This window comes from Phacochoerus africanus, chromosome 9 (genome assembly GCF_016906955.1).
Source record: "Phacochoerus africanus isolate WHEZ1 chromosome 9, ROS_Pafr_v1, whole genome shotgun sequence".
Lineage (NCBI taxonomy): Eukaryota > Metazoa > Chordata > Mammalia > Artiodactyla > Suidae > Phacochoerus > Phacochoerus africanus.
The window spans coordinates 22,268,491-22,285,323 of record NC_062552.1 but is presented as its reverse complement, the minus strand read 5'-3'; the positions used below and the strand labels follow the sequence as shown (position 1 = coordinate 22,285,323).

General features: G+C 41.9%; 4 non-coding genes across 4 annotated transcripts; 3 read left to right on the top strand and 1 right to left on the bottom strand.

Annotated features, from left to right (window-relative positions):
- The first annotated feature begins 1,744 nt into the window (after positions 1 to 1,744).
- On the top strand, positions 1,745 to 1,818 carry TRNAT-CGU (transfer RNA threonine (anticodon CGU)). The gene has a single exon. It is a non-coding gene; the product is annotated as a tRNA-Thr (tRNA).
- Positions 1,819 to 4,307: 2,489 nt separating this feature from the next.
- TRNAM-CAU (transfer RNA methionine (anticodon CAU)) lies at positions 4,308 to 4,380 on the bottom strand. Its single transcript has one exon. It is a non-coding gene; the product is annotated as a tRNA-Met (tRNA).
- A 1,840-nt stretch (positions 4,381 to 6,220) lies between these two features.
- On the top strand, positions 6,221 to 6,302 carry TRNAL-AAG (transfer RNA leucine (anticodon AAG)). The gene has a single exon. It is a non-coding gene; the product is annotated as a tRNA-Leu (tRNA).
- Positions 6,303 to 9,194: 2,892 nt separating this feature from the next.
- On the top strand, positions 9,195 to 9,268 carry TRNAT-UGU (transfer RNA threonine (anticodon UGU)). Its single transcript has one exon. It is a non-coding gene; the product is annotated as a tRNA-Thr (tRNA).
- Positions 9,269 to 16,833: the final 7,565 nt, after the last annotated feature.

Here is a 16,833-nt window from a genome sequence, read left to right as displayed (position 1 = left end):
CTCAAAAGACACAAGGAAAGCAAATTCAGTATGAACTTTGTGTATATTATCTTCTCTACTCCCTTTCAACACACACTCTTGGGGAACTTCACGTCCTTCAATCGGACAGAATTAGAGTTAAAACTGTGCGCTCAGACCATTCGCTGATTCCCACGTACCAACTATCAGGTGCTCCATCCTCCCTGATTCTCTGCGCTGTAATGAGTCTTCACAGGTACAGATAACAGCCAGAATTCGGTTTCTGGTGGATGCCCCTCTGTCCAAACCAACCCAGACCTTAGGAGCCCTGAGTGTCTCCTCTGGCTCTGTCTCTTATGATACCTGGGTGCAAAGAAGGAGGTAGTCATAGAATAAATCCATTAGGTTTTAGAAAAATCATTGAGGAAACGCTTGAAAATCAGACCGTGGCTGATCTGGCTTTGGAACTGTGACGACGCTGAGATGAGTCTCAGGTTTGCCGGCTGAGTTTAAAAGTCGGTGAAGGGAAGTTATAAGTCTGGTCCGCACCGGGAAAACAGAAGGGCTCCCCTCCCACTCCCAGCTTCCGCATCCTTAACCCCCTGGAATTCGAGACTCGACCCTTTCATAAAGACACTGTTGTAAAAAAACATGGAAAGTAACATCTGTGCGACAGACCTACTTTTTGCTGAATATGTTCAAGGCTTTCATTCCCACAGTTCAGGGCTGGGATCCGTGATGCGCATCTTCGAACCCCCCCAGGTCCCAGCAGTCTGACCTTACGAATGCGGTCTGGACTGGTCCTTGGAACTCCCCTCCCCGGTCCCAGCCTCCCTGCCCCCCATCCCCTCAGTCTTATCAGTTCCCGCCTGTCCTGGGGGCCCCCAGACTCACCCTGAACTCCCACCGCCCTTCTCCTACCCACGCGGGGCCTTCCGGAGGTCGACCGCCCTCCAGCCCCGCTCTCTCCCTGTCCTAGGAGGATGCGACTGGTGGGCGGAGGGAAGAGGGTCACTGCGGGGTGCAGGGACCGGATTCGAGAGAAGGCGTTACCCCCTCACGAGCTGGGTTTCAGAACTACCTGAGTAGAAAAACCTAATCCGAGAGGAACAGAGGAGCACAAAAAGGGGGGGGGGGGAGGGGTAACTGAAGTCCACAGTCTGTTTCCTGTTGGAGTTTTGTCAAAAGCTCACCAAATTTCTTGAGGCGGAAGCTGCAGGGGTTCCTGCCTCCCTGCCCCCACTCCCGCCTCCGCCCCCTCCCCAGCGCTTCCAGGTGGAAGGTTCTTAGGACGGATCTTTACTGTGCTCTCGAGAATGGCAAGGTGGGATTTGGGGAGCAACTAACCCGGCTGACACCTGTAGCTGAAGGAAGATTGGCTTAACGCCCAGTCCCTCGGCTCCACCCGAGAGATGCGTCAATCTGGCACCTGCAGGTACCGCAAATGAGTTTTCTTTGTCACATATGGCCAGTTATTCCATGCAAATCCTTTAAAGTTTTTTTTTTAAAGTATATGTATATTTCCTTGAAATCGTCTTTACTGCTTATTTCCCAGCCTCGACTTTCTGTAACACTTTTCCTTGAGATAATAGAAAAATCCTTTGTCCAATGCTTCAACTGCATATTTTTCTTTTGTATTTTTCTGTCTCCAGCGCGTTCTGAGGAAGTGAAAGACCCTCCCTGGAATTGGCATATTTTCTGAAGGCACTAAATTATGTAAACTAATTTTTTTCCACCCAACCAAAGTAAAATGAGGTAGATTCGACCCCGCGTGGGGCTTTCAGGTGGCTCTATGGCTTAGCTGGTTAAAGCGCCTGTCTCGTAAACAGGAGATCCTGGGTTCGACTCCCAGTAGGGCCTTGGCTTTTCTCAGAAAGCCGAAAAGCTTCGTTTTATGTTAACTATGTCTTCCTACTGACCCCCACAAATTCTCACCGAATTTACAGCGTTAGAACTTAGTCGGATACAAATTGTAGGATTGCACTTTGCTCAGGTTCCCTAATTTTAAAAAGAAATGGGTTCTTCTGTAGGTGCCAATCCAAATGCAAACCACCTCCAAAGAACACTGACTGCATGTGATTTTACCTCAGTCACTTTTCATATGTTTTGCCTTAAACTGGTACAATGTTCTTGAGCACCTACAATGTATTACAGTTTAAAGTGCCCAGATGGGAAGATATGTATAATTTATCCAGATTCTAACACTCTCCATCTCTTTAATTGATTTCATTAAATACAATAAATGAATCCACTATTAGTTACACAGGAAAATTAGGATGTTTGCAGGGGCATGCTTGCTATTTTGAAGGGAATATGAGGAAGAACATTATGTTCTTGTGTTATTTCTCTTAAAGAAAACACTAGAAAACTTCAGGAATAATGACCAACTGGAAGGAAAAATGTCCTAGATACAAATACCCCAGAGCTAGGACAAAGTTGCTGTGAGAAAAGAGCTAGTTGTACAATTTTGCCAGATATCTAAAGCAATTTAGTTTTGGTCCCAAAGATTTATGGAACTTCTGTGTCTTTTTGTCTCCCGTTCATTCACCCATTAATTCAACAACATAAACTACTGGTCTTTTATGTACCAAACATATTTCTCTCTTTCTTTCTTCCTTCCTTCTTCTCTTTCTTTCTTTCTTGGAACTTCTAAACAACTTTTATGGGAACTCTTAGCAGCTGTAAATATACGTTCAGTACTGTTAGCTATAGTCACCAAGCTGTGCATTACATCTCCACGACTTATCTTATTAGTTTAAGTTTGTATCTTTTGGTCACCCCTCTCCCTCCTATGCCAGCCTCTGGTAACCACCCCAGGCATATTCCTAAGAGCATGAAATATAGCAGCGAACAAAGGTAACAAAAAGCATTGCTCTTATGGTCTTACATTCTGGTGGGGATGACACAAAAAATAAAGAAAGGAGTGTATTAAATAAGCATATGAGATAATGATGAAGTCTGTGGAGAAAAATAAAGCAATGAAAGAGTATGGGGAGAGTATAGGGTGGGGCAGAGTAACCAGGGTGTTATCCTGTTCTTTGGGCAAACTCACTGGCAAATGCTAATTTTTAAAAAACTTTTTAATGAGAAATAGTTACACTAAGAACGATGAGTAGGTAGTAAGCTTAAATAAGCGGGAGTTCCCTGGTGACCTCGCTGTTAAGGATTTGGCAGTTGTTACTGCTGTGGCTCAAGTTCGATCCCTGGCCTGGGAAATTCCACATGCTGGGGGCGGGGCCAAAAAATATATTAGTCAGAAAGCTGACCCCCAACAATTGCTGGGTCTCATCTCTGTTCATTTTGATTAGGGCTTTATTGAACTAGTTCACACTGCTTCTTGGATTCAAACTTTAGGGGCTCCACTTAGTAGTGAAGGGACATTTGGTAAATTGCTTTACCTCACTTTCCTCACATGTGAAATGGCAGTAGTAATAGGCTTACCTAATAGAAGTAATGGGAGGACTTGATGAAATTATAAAATATTTTAAAAGGATATCTAGCACATAAGTATTCAATCAATAAAGTAAAACTTGTGCCCAGGATTGATTATACACAGAGCCTCACTCATTCCAAATTTGGGTGATTTAAGTGATGATATTTGCAATTTTTGAATTGATGAGATTTAGATGTGTTGATGCTGAAATGAGTTAAGATTTGGGGGGAGATTGAAATGGGGTGAATTTTTTTTCATGTGGGACAGGTGTGAATTTGGGGGGACCAGTGGGTAGACTAAGGTAGGTGTAATTATGTCTTCCATTCTCCCTCCCTCAGATACCATTTCCCAATCTTTAAAACTGGTGAATATGTTCTCTTGCATAATAAAAGGATGTTATTAAGAATCTTGACATGGGAAGATTATCCTGAATATCAGGATGGGCTGGCTGTAATCATAAGGTCCTTATAAGAGGGTGGTAGGAGGGTCAGAGAAGGAGATGTGATAACAGAAACAGAGGTCAGAGTGATGTGAACATGAGCCAAGGAAGGGGAGCATCCTCTAGAAGCTGGAAAAAGCAAGGAATGACTTCTCCCCAGGACCTCCAGAAAGAAGGCAGCTCTGCCACACCTTGATTTTAGCCCCGTAGGATACATTTCAGACTTCTGATCTCCAGAAGTGAAAATAATAAATTTATGTTGTTTTAAGGTAATTTTCTAGGGCGGCAAATGGACAGTTGATGCAGATTTATGGTATGTCTTGCTATCAGAGCAAGTTGGTACCAAAAGTACCTGCTAATCTTGAGGAACAGACAGAGCCCCCATTTATAAGCACAGCAGATCTACTGGGAGTTAGTTAGCGAGGTCTTTCATCTACTACCCTGCTTCCTCCTACTGGTGAAAGGACAAAACTCTTGTGCCTTCTCTGAGGTTCGAACTCAGGACCTTCAGATTATGAGACTGACGCGCTGCCTACTGCGCTAAGAAGGCACTGATAACTATGCTTTTCCCTATAACTCTAGATTCTCTTTGATGTTTACATGGACTTTCTAAGTCAGATTTTTATAATAGAGTTCAAAGTAAGAGTAGGTGCTAGGTCTTATGTTTACTGTGTATACCGAGTATGTCACAGTGATTGATCAAAATTACTTCTGGATTTTTATCCTTAATTAAATATGCATCATGGTGGCCTTTTTTCCCATTGTCTTAAACACCATTTACTGCTGGGAGACATTAGACTTCATAAGATTTCACAGTGTCCCTACTTAACGACATGCATAGATGATGATATACATATGATATGATGATATATGAGATGATACATATGATGATATATGATGATATGATGGTATATGAGGGACCTGAGCTGGGCCCACGGGCATGAAGATTTCCAAACTGTAGCCATGAGGGGCACAGAAAAATGCTTACCTCTGATGAAAGGAAGCCGCAGTCTCCTTATCTAGCTCTGAAGCATCCTTACCTGTCAGTATTCCCATTACAATCAAGGCCTTTGACCATGGCCATGACCTGAAGGCCCTTCTATTATGGCTAGAAGTCCAGAGTAATATAAAAAGAGGTGAGATAAGGGGGAGGAGATGAGGTGAGATGATTGACAATGGAGAAAGGATATCCTGGCTTTCAATCTAGCAAAGTGGAAAATGTCCCGAAATTGAAATTGTAGGACTGAAGTGTAAATCTTCTATGTTCTGTCTATTAATTTAGGGGGAAAAAAATCACCTGGTTTTCTTGCAAATATAAGTCAATTTTAAAAGCTTCATCATCTGTAAAATGGGATGATATTTTATAGTATTATTTAAAAGACAACGCTTGACACAAAAAGTTGTTCAATGAATGTTAATAGTGATACAAATACTGATAGCAAATTTTATTCAGTGCTTACTGAATAAAGGGTGAGGTACACTTTCAAGCAATTTGTATGTGTCTTACATATATTGGCATCTATCTATCTATCTATCTATCTATTGCTTTAGACAAGTTTTGCTACTGTCTCCAGTTTATATATAAGGAATGTAAGACCCAATAAGCTTAAGTGACTTGCCAATAAACCTGAGGCTACTCAGTAGATGTGAAAACAGTATAACTAGGGCTCACTTAAAGATGCAGCATCTGGCGCATCAGGTCCGATCAGTGGGAGCATGAGCCTCCTAGAGGCAGAGACCTAGAGAAAAAAGGCCGGGGACCTGGCGAGTTCGCGTTGGTTTGGAGCGGGTGGAACGCGTGCTCTCTAGGCCTGGAGAGGATGCGACGCCCCGCACCAAACGCAAACTGATCCCCTCCCTGAACTTCGTAAATTCAGACCGTGATCACCTTCTGCAATAAGGAGGTCTGCACAGCGGCACAGTTGTTTCCTTCAGTAAGAAATCACACACAGACATACAAACCACGGGTCAGGTTCCGGGTGAGTGGGGAGGAGAGCTTCTGTGTTTTCTAGGCGAGGACATTAAAAATAACTTCCCGCTGCAGACCCCCAAACACAGTTGACAAATTGGAGACTTTTGATATTTGCGTCCTGTTCCGGCGCTGCGTCAGAGGTGGTGATTACAAATCATTTTCTTGACGGATCCTCTTCTAGTTTGATGGATATTACGCATTGGGTGCTTCTCCCTTTGCTCTCGAGTATCAGAAACATAGCACAGGAGGCAAAAGTGGGTATCTCCAGGTAGGAACCTATTTGCGGATTCTATTGGTGGCTGGGATGGCAGAGTTGACTGTGGCAGGGGGAGGGAGGAGGACGCTCTAGAAAAAAAGCATCACGAACATGTTGTGTCTTTTAAACAGTTAAGGAGAGTTTAAGAAAGTGCATTTCCGTGGTAGCGTGGCCGAGCGGTCTAAGGCGCTGGATTAAGGCTCCAGTCTCTTCGGGGGCGTGGGTTCGAATCCCACCGCTGCCAGCTGTTCTTTGCTGTTTTGCTACACAGTTACCTGAGACTGGGAACATGCGTTTATTCCCGTCGTGGGAGTAATTAAGAAGGGAAAATGTCTGATTGCCCATTGTTTATATCTAGGAACAGGATTTCCAAAATAAATTTTTAAAAATGTTTTTAAAATGGTCGTATAGACATAAGTAAAACTTCCACATGGTTCAAAATTACTAAAATGTGAGCAATGTACAGTGAAAGTCTGTCCACCTTCACCTCTCCTCGTCCCACCCCAGCATCGGATTCTATTTCTAAAGCAAACATATTAGAGCCTGGGGTTACCTTCAAGGTATATTGTTAGCATGCAAGACAAGAGAAGCCTATTATTTTCCTGACATTTTGTACTTCCAAACCTATTCCACTGCATCTTGCCTTTATTATTATGTTGCAGTAGTTTCTGTATCAACATAGAAAGAGCTTTTTCTTTTGTCTCAATAGTATTCCATTTTACAGACATATCCTTATTTAACCAGCAACATTTAACAATATTAACAATGTGGCAGTAAATAATACCCGCATTATGTAAGTGTGTGGTAGTAGAGAACTTTCTAAAAGTGCAATTGCTAAATCAGATCATCTCTGTCATGGTAATTCCAGTGGTTCTTAATCTTCCCGGAATGTTACTAATATATCCTCCTATAGAGCTAAGGAAGGACCTGTTTCCTTGGCACCCTGACCAGCACAGAACGTTGCCATGACAATGACAATTAACAACCATTTACCTCTTTCTAAGCCCCACATATTGTCATAGTTCTTTACATTGTCATAATATTTTCAATAATATATGACATTTCATATTATTTCCCATTTTACACTGAAGGAAACTGAAATTATAACCAGTTAATCTCTCACCTGTAGATGGAAGAATCAGAATATTAATACACCAGGGTAGACTGGAAAGTGGCCCTCAAAAAGATATCTTCATTCTAATGCCTAGAACCTGTAAATATTACTTTGGCAAAAGAAATGGGGGTAATCTTTGCAGGAGAGATTAAGTTAAAATCTCGAGATGGAGAATTTATCCTGGATTATCCAAATGGAGTGTAAATGCCATCTCAAATGTCCTTGCAAGAGAGAAAGGCAGGGAGATTACTTAGAGACAGAAGAGAAGACAGTGTGAATACAGAGGCAGAAATAGGAATAATATCTACAAAACAAGGAAGGCTGGCATCTACCAGAAGCTGGAGGAGGCAAGGACAGATTCTCCCCTTACCTCAGGAAGAGGTAATGCCTGTGACAACACCTTGATTTCAGCCCAATGATACTAATTTTGGGCTTCTGGCCTCCAGAACTGTCAGAAAACAAATTTCTGTTGTTTTAAGCCATTGAGCTGTGGTGATTGTTACAGAAACCACAGGAAACTAATACAATGTCAAGTGCTGGTAGGCAAGGCTACACAAACAAGTGTTTCTGTTTGTTTCCTAATCAGATAGGTAGAAAACATTATTTCACTGTAGCTCTGTAGAGTGGATGTCTCTGGAAAACTCCAGGAACTAGAACAGGGGAAAAGACTGGATTAAGAGTTTCTCACATCTTTAACTACTGGCTTTCTGTGAAATAACTCATCTCAGTTAAGCTGATTCCTCGAAGTGGAAGTTTTCTGTTAGCTTTTAAGAGCCTTTTTCTTGGCGTTTTGTCTGCCAACCTGAAGGGGATGGTGTGTGGTGGTAGGACCTGAACCCACGTTTCTAAAAACATCAACAGTTACACACCCTAGAAGGCTCCCATGCTACCTCCAAAAGGGCTTTTAATTAAACGTCTTTCTCATTCCTCCCCGCCCCGCAAAAAAAAAAAAAAAAAAAAAAAAAAAAAAATTAAGACAGTATGTTCAAATACACCACTTTTCTGCTTTTCTTTGTACACAATAGGAGCTTCGAGTCCCACCCCTGAGAATATCAGATGCCTACCTGCGAGCGTCACCCGCTTTATCCCACCGCGATCCCATCGGTCAGTTCCCACGTGATGTCTTTGAGGGGAGGGGACCAGCAGTGGGGTCAGGTGGACCTCCCTCGGACCTCTGGCCCAACTCTCGGCTTGTCGCGGTGGGGAATGCGACGTGAGGGGAAAGGAGGGGCCTTCGCGGGGTGCTGGGCCCGAGTGAGAGGGGAGAAGGCGTTGCCTTCTTTGCGGGTTGATGACCTATTGCACTCGAAATCAGGCCCGCATGGGCAAGGAGTGGGCAATGCGTGGCTCTCTGGAATCTCAAGGATCCTCACCTTAGGAGGTCTGTACCTGAATTCAGAAATACCTTGTGGCCAACCGGGGACCGTTCCACCTCTCCCCGCCCCCCCATCCCAAGGGGCTCCACATCTGTGGTTGTCTGATCCGAGTCTTCCCAGGTACTTGACATTGGCGGTTTAGGATTTTAGGAGAGCTATGTGGCTGCCTGTGTGTAGCTGAATTCTATACTCCCAGCCCCCTCTTCTCTGTTCCCCATTCTTCCCCGCTAAGTCACTGCTTAAGTGCAAGTGACGAGTAGGGACACGAGGTGCCCTAACCCAGCGGTCAAAGAAACTTTCAGTAATTCCATTTTTAGAGTTCCTTACTTAGCACATCCGAATGAAGAGTTTAAGTTACAAAAGACCAGGTGCAGTTACAGCAAATTTTGCGCTTAGAGGACTATCTTATTTGGGAAAAGTGAGTAGCCTGGACTTTTAACTGATAGTTATCCTTGCGTTAATCGAAATGTTATTGGTTCTAACATCCAAGCTCCCTGAAAATTTTCCCACTTGTACTATCTCTGCAGCGCAGCTAGGTAACAAAACATCTTTTGGAGTTTAGAAACTGCACTGGATCACAAAGATTATGTCGAGTGTTTAATTTTACGGTAAGAATAGACCTAGTATTAAAAGTCCTTCAGGTGTGGGCTCCATGGCTTAGTTGGTTAAAGCGCCTGTCTTGTAAACAGGAGATCCTGGGTTCGAATCCCAGTGGGGCCTTAATTGTTTTCGTCTTTCTTATTAACAGCAACTCTAAAACCCCTCAATTCCTAATCCTCCACCCTACTTGGCATTACGGTAAATTCTGATACTCGGAAAATGGCTGTGACTGAAAAAATTCTTACTCCCATGGAGATCTTGGGTCTTTTTAAAGTGATAACTATAAGAGAGAAAACTGAGAAGGAAAATGGACTCGTAATGGCCCGGACAGTCTAGGAAACTCAGAAATTGATTTTTCATCTTTGCTTCTTCCTTGTCCTCTCTTTAAATTGGGGGGGGGGTGTTGGGGGGGGGTAACAACAAAAAAAGTTCCTGACTCTTAAAGCTTTTTTCTAAACTATCATATAATTTTATTAGTGATTCTAGGGAACTCAGCATTGTTATCTTTTTTATATATGATTTTCCAAATATTATTAAATTATAATAACAGTAATTTATATTTGCTTACATGCCCTCAGTCTTCAAGGGAGGGCTTAGTCCCAAAGGAAATACACAGATTGGTCCCACTGGAAACTAAACTTTAGTTCTACAATTTAGAAATCCAGAATAAGTGATTCCCAAGCTTAGTATACATTTAAATCACCTAGGGAACTAGTTAAAATACAGCCCCAGAGGTTTTAATTCTGTTTTGGTGAAAGGCGCAGAAATGTCTGTTTTTAACAAGCACTCCAAGAGATTTTGAAGCAAATGATTCACATTTGCAAAAATCTGGTTTAGAATCGTTCACAGAGAGCAGAAGTGAAAGTGAGGCCCACCTATGCCATTAGCACTTTTGTACTGATTCATGAACACCTACTTACCCTCTAATCATCAAGTTAGCAATACTGGAAGTCTGCCATATACCAGATGTTCCCAGATATGCCATCATTTAATCAGCCCAACAATCCTGTGTGTGAATATGTGTTATAATCAGCTCTTCGAAGATGAGGAAACAGATTCAATGATATTCACAGTAATATAATAAGTGACAAATTTCAATTTCAAACTCAGGTCTCTGATTCTGGAACCCATGCTTTTCTCATGATATCTGTTTTTCTATTTGATTAGAGTCAAGAATGAAGTTTTTGGCCACAGAGCTAAATACAATTAAGCGACTTAGACTGATCTCAAACCTTAGTCATATAGATTAGGGATCCTGATCTAACTTTCTGTTTTCTGCTGGAAGATTATCAGCCCAGTGAACAGTTGTTTAACTTTTTTGATTTATGGAGGAGGAAAATACAAAGTGAAACCTCAGGAATCTAAGGAGGAGGTTCTCCATGAAAAAATGAGCAGACCGTATAAATAAACTGAACTAATCTTCTCTATCTCCTAGGCTTTGTTTCCTTTTTTTTTTTTTTCTTTTTTTGCCTTGGGCATGCTGTCTTTGCACCCTGATTCTTTTGTGTGTGTGTGTGTGTGTGTGTGTGTGTGTGTGTGTGTGTGTGTTTGCCATTTCTTGGGCTGCTCCTGTGGTATATGGAGGTTCCCAGGCTAGAGGTTGAATCGGAGCTGTGGCCACTGGCCTACGCCAGAGCCACAGCAACATGGGATCTGAGCCGCGTCTGCGACCTACACCACAGCTCATGGCAATGCCAGATCCTCAACCCACTGAGCAAGGCCAGGGATCGAACCCGCAACCTCATGTTTCCTAGTTGGATCATTAACCACTGTGCCGTAACGGGAACTCCTGCACCCTGATTCTTTAAAGGTAGTGTATTGGTCGGTTAGGACTGCCATAAAATAGCACAGACTAGGCAGCTGAAATGACAGAATTTTATCTTCTTTTAGTTCTGGAAACTAGAAGTCTAAGATCAAGGTGCCATCAGAATTGGTTTCCGGTGAGACTTCTCTTCGTGCTTTGTATGAGGCCACCTTCTGGCTGTGTTTGCACATGGCTTTCCTCTGTACGTGGAAGGGGAGGGACAGAAAGACAGTAAGAGCAAGGAGCTAGCCCTGGTGTCTCTTCCTCATCTTGTAAGGACACCAATTTTATTGGATTAGGGCCCCACCCTTATGAACTCATTTAAGTAACTACCTCCTTAAAGGCCCTATCCTAAAATGTAGTCACATTGGGGGTTAGGACTTCCACATATGAGTTTTAGGAGGACACAGTCCAGTACGTAACAAGTAGGAAGAGGGAGGACTGTATGGTTATCTCTGAGTAGAACCTAGTCATGACAGCATCTAATAACTTTCAAGTGAAGCCTGAAAAGGCAGATTTGATGTAAAAAATGTGTTGAGACAAATGTATCAGACAGGCAACAGTTTGGTCTTTCAAGTACTTTTCAAATTGCTTCTTTAGTTCTACCTTGTTCTGAGGAGTGACGGGCTTTGAGATAGTCTTCATGGGATAGAGATGGCTGGAAGTTATACCTGCATTTGTAAGAAATAAAAGGAGGATCTTAATGAGTGCTGTGCTTAAACCAGTTGAAAAAGAGGACATAAACCTTGTCCCCAAGGAAATTTCGTTATGGTCGACAAGACCAAATAACAAGTATACCAAACACTAAGGATATTTTAAAAATCAATTTTTCAGAGTTCCTGCTATGGCCCAATGGGTTAAGGATCCAAGTTGTCTCTGCAGCATCCAGGGTTCAATCCCCAGTGGGTCCTTAACCCACTGTGGCTCAGATTCTATCCCTGGTCCCAGACTTCCAAATGCTACCAGTGGTCCTTGGCTGGGGACTTTCACATGCCATGGTTGCCCAGGAAGAGGCGGGGGAATGTTTACTCATGACATTTGCAAAACAGTCACTTGATGGGAGAGCCTTATGAACCTTGAACAAATTCTTTACTGTTTTAAAGCTTTAAGCTTCTTAAATGCAAAATGAAGACAATAACAGTACCTACCTCAAAGAGTTATTAGGAACATTACATGAAACAATTGAGGTAAATTGCTTAGGATGTGTTAAGCCATTATCATCATCATTATTGTTATTAGCACAGTATTTATAATCTTTCTGAAAATTGTTGGGGTAAGTTCTGCTCTCCCTTGCTATTAAGATGAGGTTAATGAGTAGAATAACTGATGCTAACTATAATCACAACCAAACCTGTAAATAAAAGGGAGATACTGTCTCCAGGGAGATTAATTCACCAATGACAGCCCCTGTGGGATCACCGGCACACTGGGTAAGAACTGGTTTTATCTGTCTTTGAATCAGACTTGGAACAAGGAAAAATTATCTGATTCCTCCAGAATCACTTTCACCATACCTGCCACTTTAAGACCTTTGGTTGCTCTTACTGATGTCCTGGCCTGATCGCACCTGCTTCCTGATCTCAAGATTGTTGGAATCCAATCCTTTTGCAGCCTTTCTCCTGACTAAGTTTCTATAGCTAAAGATACTTGCTTAATACAAATTCAAATGAGAAGAGGTATGTTCTGGTGATGTGTCTTTCTATCCATACCAGCCTGGATGGTGTTGAGTTTTATTCAGTTTTGTTTTGTTTTGAGATAGAAAATGAAGGTTTTTCAGGTGTTCTGGACACTCAAAGGAAATAAAACCAGACCCTGTCGGGGGGTGGGATGGGAAATGAAGGTTCTGAGTTTTGGACAAGATCAAGCTGCGTAAGATGTTTCCGTGGGTTAAATGAATTCTCATTATGCCAGACCAATGGTTCCTTTGTTCTCAATCCCAGAATTTTGTCCAAAAATCCAGTTATCTAGGAGACAGGGAGGAATGAGCAAACAGGTCAAGTTGCTAAAAATCAATTCTCTAGGAGTTCCTGTCATGGCTCAGTGGTAACACTCCCAACTAGTATCCATGAGGATGTGGGTTCTATCCCTGGCCTCACTTGGTGGGTTAAGGATCAGCATTGCCATGGCCTGTGTTGTAGGTCATAGTGGCTTTGGCTGTGATGTAGGCTGCCAACTGCAGCTCCGATTAGACCCCTATCCTGTGAACTTCCAAATGCTGTGGTTGCGGCCCTAAAAAGACCAAAAAAAAAAAAAAAAAAAAAACTCTAAAAGCCAATACTCTGTTATTTTTGTCACACTCCTATGTGAAGATCAACAAGAATTTCCCAGTAAAATTTTTATCTTTTTTGGGGGGGAGTTAAAATTAATTAATAATTAGGAGTCCCCATTGTGGCTCAGCATGTTAAGAACCCAACATAGTATCCGTGAAAATGCAGGTTTGATCCTTGGCCTCCTTCAGTGGGCTAGGAATCTGGCATTGTGGAAAGCTGCAACATAGGTTCCAGATGCAGCTCAGATCTGGGGATGCTGTGGCTGTGTTGTAGCCCTGCAGCTGCAGATTCAATTTGACCCCTAGCTTGGGAACTTCCATATGCCACAGGTTCGGACCTAAAAAGGAAAAGGAAAAAAAGAGGGGAAATTAATAATTAAAGCCCAATACTCTGAAGATAAATTTAAGAATCAGATAATATAAACAATAACCAATGACAAAATAGTGCAGATTTGACAGCGGAGGGAGACCAGGGGATCTTGTTTTACTTTTTTCTTCTGCCATTTCATAGGCAAATATATGAATTTTCTGGAAAATGTCATAGTCTATTATCTTTTCCATTTTTGGAGACGTATTCCCTTGTTTCTTCCTCTGCTCCTATTCTGTCCTGGGCTCTGTGTAGTTAAACAACTGCAACAAACCATCCTGGCCAAGGATTCAAGTAGTTGTATGGTATTTGGTAAATTGGCTAGATTGACCTAGAGGTGTCTGGGAGAAGCAGGAATCCAGCCTTTGGTGAATGGACCCTCAGGCCAATTGTTACAGGCCAAGCTTTAAATTTACCTTTTTTAGGAGGTCTTTTTGGGGTTACATTATGTATTCTTATCCATCCTTACATACAGGCGTCTTTCTGTTCATTGAATTTCCATTGTCTCAGCACCTCAGATGAAAACGTCAAACATTCTTTCAGCCCTTTCCTCTATCCCAACCCCACACCTTGCTCTTGTTTCCCACGGCCACTGTCCTTTCCTGTAGACTCTTGCAGTAGCCTCCCAGCTGACCTCCCAACTTCCATCCAGTCTCTTCTTTAATCCCTCATTATTCAGCCATGCTAAATGTTTTAAATGCTGTTCCAATCATTTCACACTTCTGAAAGAAAAAAAAAATCTTCATTTGATCAGACTCCTTAGTGGTCCAGGTTTCCCATATCCTGGACCCAAGTTATTTTTACAACCTGGTTTTCCACTACACCAGGTATGCAGCCTATGCTGCCGTAATTCATAATATGTGCTTTCCACACTTTCAAACAAGCATCTGCCTCAAATGCCTTCACCATCATGGGTAGATATTAAAATCCCTTTCATTGCTTCTTATTTAATTTTCATTTATATTGAGGACATGTATGTTCTAAGTTTTTAAAAAATAAAATAATACTATGGGCTTACAATGAAAAAGAGCAATTCGGAGTTCCCGTCGTGGCGCAGTGGTTAATGAATCCGACTAGGAACCATGAGGTTGAGGGTTCGGTCCCTGCCCTTGCTCAGTGGGTTAACGATCCGGCGTTGCCATGAGCTGTGGTGTAGGTTGCAGACGTGGCTCGGATCCTGCGTTGCTGTGGCTCTGGCGTAGGCCGGTGGCTACAGCTCTGATTTGACCCCTAGCCTGGGAACCTCCATATGCCTCGGGAGCGGCCCAAAGAAATAGCAAAAAGACAAAAAAAAAAGAGCAATTCCCTTCTCATCATCCCTCACTCTCAATTCCTGTTCTCCTGAGGTAACAAAGTTTTAATAATTTCACTGTTTTCTTCTATTTATCTCTATTTCTTAATAACAAGCTTTCATTGTATTTGGATTCTTTTTAGTTTTAAAAAGTATTTTTTTCTATATAAAATGAGAACTTTTAACCCTTATGTAACGAAGAGAAGGTGAGAGTGAAGATGAGAGATTGAGAGAGATAGAGAGAGAACTGTGCCTCTCTCTCCAGATACATATATCCAAAAGCATATATCATGCTTTTTGGTTAGATCAACATGGAGAGTTTACACTTTCATGATTATATAAACACTAGTCACAGTGGAATCATGTAATGAACTATAATTACCTTAAAAAAAGTATCCTCTCAGTTAGTTCTCACCGGTGATTAGATGGTACAATTCTTGTTGTTTTTGTTTGCTTGTTTGTTTTTAGAGACAAGACAAGGGATCTTGTCCTCATCATCAGTCTGTTCTCATCAACTGAGTTAACACAAATGTAACATAACTTTAAAATATCTTCAGGGGCCTTCTGCTGCATGCTAAGGGAATTTTGACAAATCAGCATCATTTAGGTGGGTCACTGTAAACCTAAGTTTTAGTGTTGACTAAAACAACAACAACAAACAAAACCATACCAGCAGTTTTAATTAATTAATAAGTCTCTCTGCTAAAGGTAACAATTATGACAAATTCGTATCTAATTTCTTTGGTCCAACACTCTCAGAATTCATTTCCATGTACGGTCTCCAAATTTCTGCCCCAAATTAGCAAGGACCTGTAGCGTTCCTTGCCCTGTTTGAGCCTGCAGCAACCTAACCCTGTTTACCCAATGGGTATGGAGAGGGCCATGAGGAGACTGTTCCTTTGACTCTGCATCCTACTCAGTAAGAAAGTATCACAATTTAAAAAAGATTTTATTTTTAGAACAGTTTCACATCACAGCAAAACTGAGCACAGCAATTTTCCAAATGCTCCCTGCCCCTACGTGCACAACCACGCCCTTTATCAATATCCCTCACCAGGGTGGTACAAACGTTACAACGGATGAATCTCCCCAGACACATCTTCACTCAAAGTCCATAGGAACATTATGGTTCACTCTTGGTACTAGATTTGGAAAAAATGTATAATGACGTGTATGTGCCATTATAACATCATGTAGAGTAGTTTCACTGCTTCAAAATCCTTTGTCCTCTACCTAGTCATCCCTCCCTCCCCGCAAACCCTGCCAACCTGATCTTTTTCTGTCTTCACAGTTTTGCATTTTCTGAAAAGAATGTCATGTAGTTGGAATCATACAATATGTTGCCTTTCAGATTGGCTTCTTTCAGTTAGTAACAAGCATTTAAGCTTCTCCCATGTATTTTCATAGCTTGAGAGCTTGTTTTCTTTTTCAGCATTGAATAGTACTCCTTTGTCTGGATGTACTACAGTTTATTCATTCACCCCCTGAAGGACATCTTGATTGCTTCCAAATTTTGGCAATTATGAATAAAGATGTTAAACATCTGTGTTTAGGCTTTTGTGTGGATTTAGGTTTTCACCTCATTTGGGTCCATATCAAGAAGTGTGATTGCTGGATCATATGATAAGATATGTTTAGTTTTGTAAGAAACTGCCAGACTTCTTTCCAAAGTGGTTGTACTATTTTGTACTTCCACCAGCAATAAATGAGGTTGCTTATTGTGCCATATCCTCACCAGCATTTGGTGTCATTGTTCTGGATTTTGGCCACTTTAATAGGTGTGTAGTGGCATCTCATGGTTGTTCTAATTTGCATTTCCCAGATAACATGTGTCTTAGTCCATGTGGGCTATTCTAACAAAATGCCAGAGACCAGATGACCTATTAAAACATTTATCTTACGGTTCTGGAGGCTGGGAAATCCAAGATCATGGCATTGACAGTTTCTGTGTCTG